The sequence below is a fragment of the Chelonia mydas genome, chromosome 7, assembly GCF_015237465.2.
Source record: "Chelonia mydas isolate rCheMyd1 chromosome 7, rCheMyd1.pri.v2, whole genome shotgun sequence".
NCBI classification, from domain to species: Eukaryota; Metazoa; Chordata; order Testudines; family Cheloniidae; genus Chelonia; species Chelonia mydas.
In genome coordinates, this window is record NC_057853.1 from 38,363,573 (window position 1) to 38,377,176 (window position 13,604).

General features: G+C 44.4%; 1 long non-coding RNA gene across 1 annotated transcript in view; it reads left to right on the forward strand.

Annotated features, from left to right (window-relative positions):
* The window catches only part of LOC114018668, a 21,112-nt gene extending 8,594 nt beyond the window's left edge, over positions 1 to 12,518 (forward strand). Inside the window, exons 3-4 of the long non-coding RNA XR_003563942.3 lie at positions 8,458 to 8,548; positions 10,930 to 12,518. This is a non-coding gene — a long non-coding RNA (uncharacterized LOC114018668). The remainder of the gene's footprint in view (positions 1 to 8,457; positions 8,549 to 10,929) is intronic.
* The last annotated feature ends 1,086 nt before the right edge of the window (positions 12,519 to 13,604 follow it).

Consider the following 13,604-nt stretch of genomic DNA (forward strand, 5'->3'; position numbering starts at 1 on the left):
GGGCAGGTTGATACAATGGAACGCTGATTCTGGGCCCAGCAAACAAGCACAGACTGGTGGGACCACATAGTGTTGCAGGTATGAGATGATTCCCAGTGGCTGTGGGAAACTTTCGCATGCATAAGGCAACTTTCCTGGAACTTTGTGAGTTGCTTTCCCCCACCGTGAAGCGCAGGAATGCCACGATGAGAGCTGCCCTGACCGTTGAGAAGTGAGTGGCGATAGCCCTGTGGAAGCTTGTAACGCCTGACTGCTACCGGTCAGTCGGGAATCAATTTGGAGTGGGCAAATCTACTGTGCAATCACTGACCTTCCGCTAGCAAGGGTAGTGACTCTGGGAAATGTGCAGGTCATAGTAGATGGCTTTGCTGCAATGGGGTTCCCTAACTGTGGTGGGGCGATAGAAGGAACGCATATTCCTATCTTGGCACCGGACCACCTTGCCAACCGGTACGTAAACTGCAAGGGGTCCTTCTCAATGGTGCTGCAAGCACTGGTGGATCACAATGGACGTTTCACCGACATCAACGTGGGATGGCCGGGAAAAGTACATGACGCTCGCATCTTTAGGAACTCTGGGCTGTTCGAACAGCTGCAAGAAGGGACTTACTTCCCAGACCAGAAAATTACCATTGGGGATGTTGAAATAGTTATCCTTGGGAACCCAGCCTACCCCTTACTCCCATGGCTCATGAAACCATACACAGGCAGCCTGGACAGTAGTAAGGAACAGTTCAACTGTAGTCTGAGCAAGTGCAGAATGGCGGTAGAATGTGCCTTTGGACGTTTAAAAGCTCGCTGGCACTGTTTGTTGACTAGGTTAGACCTCATCGCAACCAACATTCCCATTATTATTGCTCCTTGCTGTGTGCTCCATAATATCTGTGAGAGTAAAGGGGAGATGTTTATGGCGGGGTGGGAGGTTGAGGCAAATCGCCCGGCGGCTGATTTTGAGCAGCCAGATACCAGGGCGATTAAAAGAGCACAGCTAGGCATGCTGTGCATCAGAGAGGCTTTGAAAACCAGTTTCATGACTGGCCAGGCTACGGTGTGACAGTTGTGTGTGTTTCTCCTTGATGCAAAACCATCCCCTGTGTTGAATTTACTTCCCTGTAAGCCAATCCCCCTTCCCCCTTCGACCACAGCTGGCACAGGAAATAAAATCCCTATTGTTTTGAATCCATGCATTCTTTATTTATTAAAAAAAGGGAGATCATTGACAAGGTAGTCTGGGTGGGGTGGGGTAGGAGGGAAGGACAAGGCCACATTGCTTATTGTAGCCACACTACAAATCAAAGATGTTTGAATGACAGCCTTCTGTTTCTTGGGCCATCCTCTGGAGTGGAGTGGCTGGGTGCCAGGAGCCTCCCCGCAACCCCTTGCGCAAGGAGGGCAGGCGGTTATACAGTGGATGCAGCGGCGGGCTGTGCTCTTGTTGCCTTTCTTGCAGCTCCACCAGACACCTGATCATGTCCGTTTGCTCCCCCATTAGCCTCAGCATCACCTCGTGTGTCTTCCAATCACGCTCACTGAATGCTTTCCTGGCCTCTGTCACTGAATGCCTCCATGCATTCAGCTGTGCCCTATCAGTGCGGGAGGACTGCATGTGCTTGGAAAACATGTCACTGTGAGTGCGTTTTTTTTCGCCTTCTAATCTGCAATAACCTCAGGGATGGAGATTCATAGATACTAAGGTCAGAAGAGACCATTATGATCATCTAGTCCGACCTCCTGCACAACACAGGCCACAGAATCTCACCCACCCACTCCTGCGAAAAACCTCTCACCTATGTCTGAGCTATTGAAGTCCTCAAATCGTGGTTTAAAGACTTCAAGGGTCAGAGAATCCTCCAGCAAGTGACCCGTGCCCCATGCTACAGAGGAAGGTGAAAAACCTCCAGGGCCTCTTCCAATCTGCCCTGGAGGAAAATTCCTTCCCTACCCTAAATATGGCGATCAGCTAAACCCTGAGCATATGGGCAAGATTCACCAGCCAGATACCCAGGAAAGAATTCTCTGTAGTAACTCAGATCCCATCCCATCTAACATCCCATCACAGGTCATTGGGCCTATTTACCATGAATATTTAAAGATCAATTAATTACCAAAATCATGTTATCCCATCATACCATCTCCTCCATAAACTTATTGAGTGTAATCTTAAAGCCAGATAGGTCTTTTGCCCCCACTGCTTCCCTTGGAAGGCTATTTCAAAACTTCACTCCTCTGATGGTTAGAAACCTTCGTCTAATTTCAAGTCTAAACTTCCCAATGACCAGTTTATATCCATTTATTCTTGTGTCCACATTGGTACTGAGCTTAAATAATTCCTCTCCCTCCCTAGTATTTATCCCTCTGATATATTTATAGAGAGCAATCATATCTCTCCTCAACCTTCTTTTAGTTAGGCTAAACAAGTCAAGCTCCTTGAGTCTCCTTTCATAAGACAGGTTTTCCATTCCTCGGATCATCCTAATAGTCCTTCTCTGTACCTGTTCCAGTTTGAATTCATCCTTCTTAAACATGGGAGACCAGAACTGCACACAGTATTCCAGGTGAGGTCTCACCAGTGCCTTGTATAACGGTACTAAAACCTCCTTATCTCTACTGGAAATACCTCACCTGATGCATCCCAAGACCGCATTAGCTTTTTTCACGGCCATATCACATTGGCGGCTCATAGTCATCCTGTGATCAACCAATACTCCAAGGTCCTTCTCCTCCTCTGTTACTTCTAATTGATGCGTCCCCATCTTATAACTAAAATTCTTGTTATTAATCCCTAAATGCATAACTTTACACTTCTCACTATTAAATTTCATCCTATTACTATTACTGCAGTTTACAAGGTCATCCAAATCTTCCTGTATGATTTCCCAGTCCTTCTCTGTATTGGCAATACCTCCCAGCTTTGTATCATCCGCAAACTTTATTAGCGCACTCCCACTTTTTGTGCCGAGGTCAGTAATAAAAAGATTAAATAAGATTGGTTGCAAAACTGATCCCTGAGGAACTCCACTGGTAACCTCCCTCCAGCCTGACAGTTCACCTTTCAGTAGGACCCGTTGTAGTCTCCCCTTTAACCAATTCCTTATCCACCTTTCAATTTTCCTATTGATCCCCATCTTATCCAATTTAACTAATAATTCCCCATGTGGCACGGTATCAAAAGCCTTACTGAAAATTAGATCCACTGCATTTCCTTTGTCTAAAAATCTGTTACTTTCTCAAAGAAGGAAATCAGGTTAGTTTGGCATGAGCTATCTTTTGTAAAACCATGTTGTATTTTGTCCCATTTACCATTGACCTCAATGTCCTTAACTACTTTCTCCTTCAAAATTTTTTCCAAGGCCTTGCATACTACAGATGTCAAACTAACAGGCCTGTAGTTACCCGGATCACTTTTTTTCCCTTTCTTAAAAATAGGAACTATGTTAGCAATTCTCCAATCATACGGTACAACCCCTGAGTTTATGGGGAGCACAGAAACATTTGCACCTGCAGGGGGGATAAAAAGGGAGAGTAAAATTTAAGATGATACATTTCTGAGAACAAAAGGGAGACTCTTTCACAGTGAATCAAGCAATTCACAGCAGACAGCACATGTGCTTTAGGTACAAGGTTGCATTTTGCCTTTTATATTGAGTGCCTGATGGTATGGTGACAATCACACACAGCTGGGCAACAGAATTGGGTTTCCAGGCAGCCATGGTAAGCCAAAGGGTACGCGGAGTTGCCTTCTTCCGCCTTCATAACATGTGGGAATGGTTTCAAACTGCAGTGCCCTCCTTTCCCATAGCAAGTAATACTGGTTGGGTTTGCCATTTAAAAGGAGGGGCTGCGGGTTTCGGGTGGATGTGCAGCACACCCCTCCCCCCACCCCACCACGTCGTTATTCTCTGGGATGATCCCTTCACCCCTCCCTGCACCAGGTGGCTATTCTCAGGGATGATCCCTTTTAGCCAAGCACAAACAACCCAGCATGAATGGGGTCCTTTTACTGTTCCCTTACAAAAATTCCCCTATTTCAACCAGGTGACCATGAATGATATCACTCTCCTAACACAGAAAGATAAAGACTGAATGTTGCATGAATGCAACCAAAACCCAGGACCCTTCGCTGCCATGCTTTGTGCTGCAATGATTCCAGACTACTTGCTACTGGCTTGGTGTGGTAAAGTGTCCTACCATGGAGGACAAATAAGGCAGCCCTCCCCAGAAACCTTCTGCAAAGGCTTTCAGAGCACCTCCAGGAGAGCTTCATGGAGATGTCCCTGGAGGATTCCTGCTCCATCCCCAGACACCAACAGACTTCTCCAGTAGCTGTACTGGCCGCAAATGCATCCCAATTCTTCAGGGCAAATCAAACATTAAACACAAGTGCTTTTAACCCCTGTAGTGTAGTTACAAACGTGCGCTCACTGGAGGTGCCTTCTCTGGCTTCAGGGTCCAGGAACCCGCCTTGGGAGGGTATTGGCTCCAGGGTGATGAAAAGGTCCTGGCTGCCGAGGAGAATGGACTCTCTGCTTCCCCTGCTGCGCATTTAGTAATTTGGGGAATAAAATTACTCTGGGCTCAACACCTTAAAACACTCTTTTCTACTCTACAACATGTTTAAGTGCTTTCCTGATTTGGGAAGTTTTCATGAAGTGGGGCTAAGACTGGTAGTTGGTCCTACTACTGAATTTATATTTTCCCTTGCTTATCCTGAAATACATATAATCATGGTTTATTCCCCAGATATTTAAAGAAGTCCATTTCAACCATTCTGCAAAAATTTAAGAGTTAAAATGAATTGTATTGTGATGGGGTGTACCAACCCCACACTGGGCCAGAAGAGGTTAATGAAAGGCAGTGGGGTCAGTCAGCCCTACCTCATCACACCTGCACTTGGCATCAAGCCTGGAGAAAGGAGTGAAAAGGGTTGAACCCAGCTCAGCTGGGGGCTGGCCAGGAAGGAAAGCAGATCTCTGGCCCTCCCTCAGAGAGAGGAGCTGGGCAGGAATTGTGGAGCTGACTTGTACTGCTGGCATTTAGAGCCCTCCTGCAGGAAGGTAGGTCTGCAACAGGGAGGACAAAGTGGCTGTGAAGGCAAGTGGGAGGAAGTGAGTCTGCACAGGATTCTCTGAGGTGGTGGAGGTGTGTACAAAGAGCAGGAAGACTCTGGCTGAGCTGGGGCTGCTCTGCGAGGGGAGTAGAGATAACTGTCCTGCAGCAGAACCAGCTGGGTGGCAGAAAGTGCTAAAAAGCTCTGCAGTGAGCCTGTGGAAGATGCTTAGAGAGGGAGGTGTTGATACACAGTGAGCCTGGGAAGGTGCTGTGGCAAAGGCCCAAGACAGTGCAGGGTAGGAAGTGGTCCAGGGAGGCAGCAAAGGATCTGTATAGTCAGGCCTTGACCGCTTATTCAAGGGTTCCTGGACTAGAATGCAGAGAAGAGGGAGGGCTTGGGTTCCCTTACTATCCCACTGAGGATGATGGAGATGGAACCCCCTGACAAGGGATATGGACTGTTGAAACCCCTGGTGCCAGTTGTAAGGACTAGTGAGGCTGGAGGCAGACCAAAGGCCAAACATGTGGTTGATAGAGTACTGTTTTTGGGACTGTTGGCATACCCTAGAAGGGGTTGGAACTACATGTCATTCAGCTAGAGGGCCAAAGTGCAAGAAGATGCAGTCTATCACATGGCCAAAGTGGCTACCAGCAGGGGTCTTAAAAAGAGGAGAGTCTGGTATGCCATACCCAGCCAGATGGGGACATGCCAGCCAGCGAATCACATTTATACAGGTATAAATTGTGAGGCTGTGGGTACATCTTCCACTGTTCAAGTGGAGAAGTTCTTTAAAGGCAGTTTCAAATAGCTATGTGGTGGGCTTCTGAAGAGAGCTGTGAGCAGAGCAGTGTTTCAGAATGAACCAGGATATTTGAAACTTGTACCATTTCATTTCCCTGAATGGGTTACTGTTGTGTGTCCAGGAAAGCACTAGCAGTCTAAAACTTAAGACTGAACTCCTGTGTTCCTCAGATGGTGTGCATCATATTGAATGAAAGTGTGTACACACACATGCACTTGACATGGAACATGTGTACTATTTGCTGCATCCCCTTAACAATTGCAACATATCATTAGTCTTCACAGCTTGTGATGAGCCTTGTTTTCTCAGTGAATGGCTAGGGATGACAATAGTGTTGGCATGACAACTACTGCATATCTGAGAGGTGTGTTCAGAGGGGGAAAAAAAGGCCAGACATACAAAAATCAGGTAAAAATCAAATTGTAGGTTCTATAGGTTGTTTGATGATGCATAAAATATTAATCAAATTAAAACAATGACCTTTTGCCATGGTTATGGGGTTAGCTGTGCCTCTGTCCCTTTTCAAGTCTCTCAAGGTATTGGTTTTTTATCCCTGTGTAGGCATAACTGTCCCATGTCAGCTGACTTGGGCACCCCGGGCTTGGGCTATGGGTCTTAAAAATTGCTGTATAGACGTTCGGGCTCTGGGACCCTGCAAGGGTGGAGGGTCCCAAAGCTCGGGCTCTAGCCCAAACTTGTACATCTACACAGCAATGTTTTCTCCTGCAGCTTGAGCCCTGCAAGCCCAAGTCAAGTGACCTGGGCCAGCCCTGGCTGTGCTGCAGGGCTTTTATCCCTGTGTAGACATACCCTCAGTGTACCCTCCTCAGGTCTTGGGCTCAGCCCTAGTTGCTTCAGGGTAGAATTTCACAATTCTCTCACTCTTTAAGTGGGACCAGGGTTAAACTACCCTCATGTATATTACCCACACCTGTGTTTGCTCCCTTCGGGAACCTGTTGACTAGCAGCCGTCTTAAAATATAGTATTATTTTGCTTAGCAGTTGGATTAAGAATTTTAAAATAACCTGTGTGCATGTCAGTCTTCCCTGAAGTACCACCATTCCATACTGGTGACCTAGATAGGATTAGCTTCTCCAGATACCCACATGACTGCTTGAGTCTGAGGCCATGTCTACACAGGGAAACACTGGAAACTGAAGATTAATTAACTCAAGATATGACGTTAATGCATCCAAGTTAAAACATGTTATACCTCTAAGTCCCTGAGTGTTCCAGTGTGGACAAGCCCTGAGTCTCTCTCCCCTCTGCACTCCTGAGAGTGTCTCTTAAAACCCTGCTAGATTTCTTTGTTCTCCAGTGCCTTGTCTTTACTAGGAAAAAGATGTTCTTACCTCACGTTAGCTAACCTGTGGTAATTAACGCAAGATAAAATCCTAGGGAAGACAAAACAGTTTGTAGTTTTAATGTGAGTTAGCGGGTGAAGGTAAGCCCTAGGCTCCGCCATAGCGAACCTGCTAATACATGTGAAAATTACGAACAGCCTTGTCTTCACTAGGATTTTACCTCATTAGTTAATTTGAATTACAAACACCCCTTATTTTCCATAGTGAATATTAGGCCCAGAGGTTCCAAGAAGTGGTGGGGCTTGCCCACCCAGGTCAAATTAATTATATAGGCTGTGCTGGGGGGCCAGAGTAATCAGAGGTAATTGTTCTGACATTGTCTCTTGGCAACCCTTAAGAGGAAGCTGCTAGGCAACCATTGTGAACTGTGTCTGCCTTCTGGCCTGTGGGATGAACTTAATCAGAAATATTTGTGCAGAAAACCATGCCAGTAATAGGGCAAGCTACAGTATAATTCAAAATCATCCCCATAATTGTCGCAGTTTTCATGTCTAATAATGAGATCCATGTGATCACGGAATCTAATTTCATTGAGATAGGATACTAAATGAAAATTGCTAAAAATACAGAGGCCACATTAAGTCACTGGGATGCTGTTCTGCCATGAGATATTTTGTCACAATGAAATTTTTTCCATTTTGCATGTCTGTTCTTGGATTTTAGAGCTCTACCACATAACACAGGTAGAATGAAGCTAGATGATTTTTGCATGACAAAATATTATCTTGGTTAACAGTAGCAAATGCAAAATGAGCCCATTTAAAAAGGGAGATTGATGGTGAAGTTTTCTTGAAAATAGTCATCCACTTTCTGAGTGGGTAGAAGCCATGTTATTTCTGAGCAATGACTTCAATGTATCTGCTCTGAAGTCAAAGTAGTGTGCCTGTTCTGAATGCTGCGGGCTTGAAAAGGTTTTGGAAAAGTGCAGAAAAATATCCAGTTGCATTTTGAGGTGAACCACAGTTCATGTTGCATAAACAACTTTCTCTCCCTTCTTTGCAGAATTCAGAAATTTTCTATATATACTCGTACTTTTCATAATGCTGCTGCAATTTACGTTTTTATTTTACATTAGTGAAAACAAATGTGCAGTATAATCATCCCATTATGATACAGAAATCTCTTCCTATTTGTCTTGTCTTTCAAACTGTATTAGGGAAAACAGTGATCTGATAGGCAACAATTGGTAATAAAATAGAACTTTCAAATTGCATTGCTACAGGAAACGCTCTCCTTACAGGTTCAAGCTGCACGTGAATTGTAATGGAATGAGAAACATTTGCGTGTTAAGGAAAAAGCTCCCCTGTAAGGATGGGTTGATCTGAGTGCTTGTAAGTAATTTCTCGTTACTTTAACTGAGAACCCTTCTTGTTCATTGGTGCATCAAATTAACAAGATCTGTTATTAGATTTTAATTTCTCTGCAAGAAGCATCTTCTCCAGAAGGTAATGGCATGGTTTTTAAAAGGGCTGAGCCCTGAGCACCTCCCAGTGAAGTCCAGGATAATTATTAGGTGCTAAATATATATATATTTTTTTTTTAAAAAGAAGCTAGTTTCTTTAGGGGCCTAAATATGGATTGGGGAGCCAAAATTTGGGCACCTAATTTCTCAAGTATTGACTCTGATTTCTATCAGTTTAATTCTTCAACAAAGCAAACAAACAAAACCCCGCCTTCTTTATAGGCAGAAAAGAGAGCAATGAAATAACGAATAAAAGGCTGGGGAAGATTCTATGTCTAATGGTCAGAATGAGGGTTAGGAGGCAGGAAACAAGTTTTATTTTTAGCTGTGCCATGACCCAATATTTGAGCATGGAAAACTCACTTAATGGTTTGGTGTCTCACTTTCCCCACTGGTAAAATTGAGATGATATCTATCTTTGCAAAGAGTTCTGAGAACCTCAGCAGAAAGGGAAGCTCACTGAAGTCAACAGGAATTGTTCCATTTACTTCAATGGGCTTTGGATCAGGACCTAAATAAAGATCTGTTATTAGGTCTTTGTAGAAGCAGAAGAGCCAGAATTTCTAAAGAGAAAAACTGTTCACCCAAGATTTCTAGTTTTACAGACCAACAAGGTGCAGGTAGTTCGAATAAAGATCTAGATATTTTGGTGCTTATCCAAATCAAAGCTGAACTCCAAATCGTTAAAATTTTTCCCATCACTGCTCAGATGATGTATTACTGCTAATAGGATGGTGCTTTGCCCATCACTAATAAGGTGTTTTTGATGCATTGCGTTGCACACTTTTAATTATTCCCAGTGTTCAGAAAGAGTTTTTTTCCCCAAGAGCAAAAGCACAAGAGTGAATCAATTAAAATGTTGCACTCTATGACCATCGCAATTACAGTTCTAAAATATGATAAAAGGGATATTGGAGAACAAATGTATGAAGTTGTTACGGCAACAGATTAGCATTTGTGTATCTCAAACTGAAAACAGTATGATTAGCAAACAAAAGAAGCCTAATTCCCTGGCTAATTAAGCGGCCTGTCAAGAATGGTTACTCTCAAATATATTTGCCCCCTCCCCTTTTCTGAAATCTGCACTGACTTTTAAATATCTCTCTGATAGTAATAAAATATTAACTGATTAAAAAAGAGCTGAAACTGATTAACTTCCTAGCTCTTCTGTAAGGTAGCTCACAACAGCTCTGAGTTTGGTGCTCTGATCACACAGGCCATCCCGCCCCTGTGCTCATCCTTACGGTTCTCTTCATGTCAGATAATGGGGAATCAAAACTCTTGAGAATCCTGCTCTCTAAGTTCTTCGCTGTGCAAGATTCTTGTCCATTTTACTCACTGGCAGCTCTCAAGAGCAAAACTAGCAGGAAGTGTGGCAGGATGGTGAGATGGGCTTACATACCTTTGTATTCTGGCAAAGCGCACGTTGCACTGGGTTTGCGTTTGTTGAATCACTAACTAGCTCAGGAACTATAATTTTATCTACCACAGATGCAGTTTGCATGGCTGATTATATCTCCTTTGCCCCATATTCGGAAGTGTTTTATTTTAATCTAATTTTAAGGGCAAATTAATTAGTAGTAGTATCAATCTTGACAGTATCCTCTTAAATATTACCAAAATAGAGTCCCATCCTGCTATGTTTACCTGAGTCTGTAATACAGGGATCAGCAACCTTTAGCACATGGCCCGCCAGGGTAAGCCCCCTTGCAGGCTGGGCCGATTTGTTTACCTGCCACGTCCGCAGCTTCGGCTGATCGCAACTCCCACTGGCTGCGGTTCGCCGCTCCAGACCAATGGGGGCTGTGGGAAGTGGTGGCCAGCACATCCCTTGGCCTGCGCCGCTTCCCGCAGCCCCCATTGGCCTGGAGTGGCGAACCGCAGCCAGTGGGAGCTGCGATTGGCTGAACCTGCGGACGCGGCAGGTAAACAAACTGGCCTGGCCCGCCAGGGGGCTTACCTTGGCGGGCCGTGGGCCAAAGATTGCCGATCCCTGCTGTAATACTTGCTCATGTAAATGGTCCCACTACACTCTGCCTATCTAGCTGGGTATTTACCTTATGCTTATCATGGTGATACCTGAGTGCACAACAAAATGTACATAAATCCAAATGTATGGTCCACTGTAGACTTGAATTCTGTCTTCTCCATCTATTTCTAGGATCAAGTCAATGGGGCTACTCATGAGTAAGCACTGCAGGACTCGACCTGGAACTCTCATTAATGCATTCTTTATTTTATTTTTTCCAGCTGTTGAAAGTGACTGTTGTTCTAGTGAAACTACAGGATTGACACCCTTGGAGAGTAAAGACTGATCTTCAGCCATAGAAAAGGGTGTCGGGAGTAAGGCCCTGCAGCTGCACGTACTCAGTACTCCTGACAGCATAATGAGTCAGTTTGGCTGCCTGGTGGATAGCCCTCCCTGACAGCCCTGCTTGATTGGCTGAAAAAGCCAGCAGGCTGGTTCTTAAGCTCAGCAGCAATAGCTTGCTGGCTGCTCAGTGCACACACCTGCAAATTCTCTGCCTCCTTGTGCTGGCCTTGCTCTAAGCCGTGCACCCAGCTCTGTTCCAGCCTTCCCTGACTCAGGTAATCCGCTTCTGACCTTCAGCTCTGATCCCTGGCTCTGACTCTGCTTTGACCTTGGGTTCTGGCATTCAGACTATGACCACTAGGTATGACTGCTGCTCTGACCACTAGGCCTGACTGTTGATGATCTGATCCCCTTATCAGGGGACCAGAACAAGAATACAAGCTTTGCTCAGGCTGCTCTGAGACCTGTGTTTTATAAAGAGCATTTCTGGGAATGAAGAAGGCATTGCAATCTCTATGACCTACTCAGAATTCCAAGGATACCAATAGGTATTGGCTGAAATAGTGGTTTGGTTTCCTTCATTTTAATGTATAACATACTGAATTTATTTGAACACATAACCTCAACGCTAAATTGGTTGTTTCAGAATGATGTACTGTAAATCTTGGACCTGCACATCATTCATGCTTTTATTTTTGGGTCGGAGGGGGATTTTGTATTAAAGAGAACAAAGATTACATTCTCAGTGTTGCAGTAAAAGCTTTCTTTCAAAAAGAAAATGGACCACACGGGCCTAATTTTCCAGAGTGGGGCAAAGGGAACATAAGGGGCCTGATTTACACTTATACAGAGTTTGTCGTGGAATTGCCCTTTTTGAAAGGTTCTTTCTTCCCACGTGGAGTACGGCGTTCCTCCTTTACCCCCATACTAGAAAATTTTATGTTACAATAGAGTATGTCACGCTGTCTAGAGTGTCTCAACCACAATCAGGGAAGATTGTCAAAAATAGGGTAGACACCTCAAACTGGTGATGTGGTCGAGAATTAGATTTCACCATGCCATTGATGTGAACTCCTGCATCATTATAACAGTCTTAGCATGGAGTCATAGACAATCCCCTTAGACTCACTAGCCTACGTGGCCACCCAGACAAACTGGACTTAGTGATAAACGGTTATTTACACACAGATCACATCACATTCAGGTTGCTTCCAGTCCCAAGAGACCAGTCACTTACCCCAGATCAATTGGTACCCTAGGTCTTACACCAAAGACAATGCCTGTAGCCAATTCTGTAATAAACTATCTAAAGGTTTATTAACTAGGAAAAAGGAATAAGTTATTTACAGGTTAAAAAAAAGCAAACATACACGCACAAATGAGTTACCATCTGAAATCTAAGAATGACAGAATTGTAGTGATCTGTCAATTCAAAAAAAGAAAAGGAGTACTTGTGGCACCTTAGAGACTAACAAATTTATTTGAGCATAAGCTTTCGTGAGCTACAGCTCACTTCGTTGGATGCATTCAGTGGAAAATACAGTGGGGAGATTTATATACACAGAGAACATGAAACAATGTGGGTTACCATACACGCTGTAAGGAGAGTGATCATTTAAGATGAGCTAATACCAGCAGGAGAGCCGGGAGGGGTGCGGGGGGGAGAAAACCTTTTGTAGTGATAATCAAGGTGGGCCATTTCCAGCAGTGGACAAGAACGTCTGAGGAATGGTGGTGGGGGGAATATACATGGGGAAATAGTTTTACTTTGTGTAATGACCCATCCACTCCCAGTCTCTATTCAAGCATAAGTTAATTGTATCCAGTTTGCAAATTAATTCCAAGTGTTTTCCCGACTCGTTTTTGAATGTTCTAATTCTTGACATCTGATTTGTGTCCATTTATTCTTTTACGTAGAGACCGTACACAGGCCCAACAAAGAAAATAACAGAACGCCACTAGCCATCACCTTCAGCCCCCAACTAAAACCTCTCCAACGCATCATCAAGGATCTACAACCTATCCTGAAGGACGACCCATCACTCTCACAGATCTTGGGAGACAGGCCAGTCCTTGCTTACAGACAGCCCCCCAACCTGAAGCAAATACTCACCAGCAACCACACAACAGAACCACTAACCCAGGAACCTATCCTTGCAACAAAGCCCGTTGCCAACTGTGTCCACATATCTATTCAGGGGACACTATCATAGGGCCTAATCACATCAGCCACACTATCAGAGGCTCCTTCACCTGCACATCTACCAATGTGATATATGCCATCATGTGCCAGCAATGCCCCTCTGCCATGTACATTGGTCAAACTGGACAGTCTCTACGTAAAAGAATAAATGGACACAAATCAGACGTCAAGAACTATAACATTCAAAAACCAGCCAGAGAACACTTCAATCTCTCTGGTCACTCGATTAGAGACCTAAAAGTGACAATTCTTCAGCAAAAAAAATTCAAAAACAGACTCCAACGAGAGACTGCTGAATTGGAATTAATTTGCAAACTGGAATTCCCCCCCCCACCCGAGCCCCCATTGTTCCTCAGACAGTTCTTGTCAACAGCTGGAAATGGCCCACCTTGATTATCACTACAAACG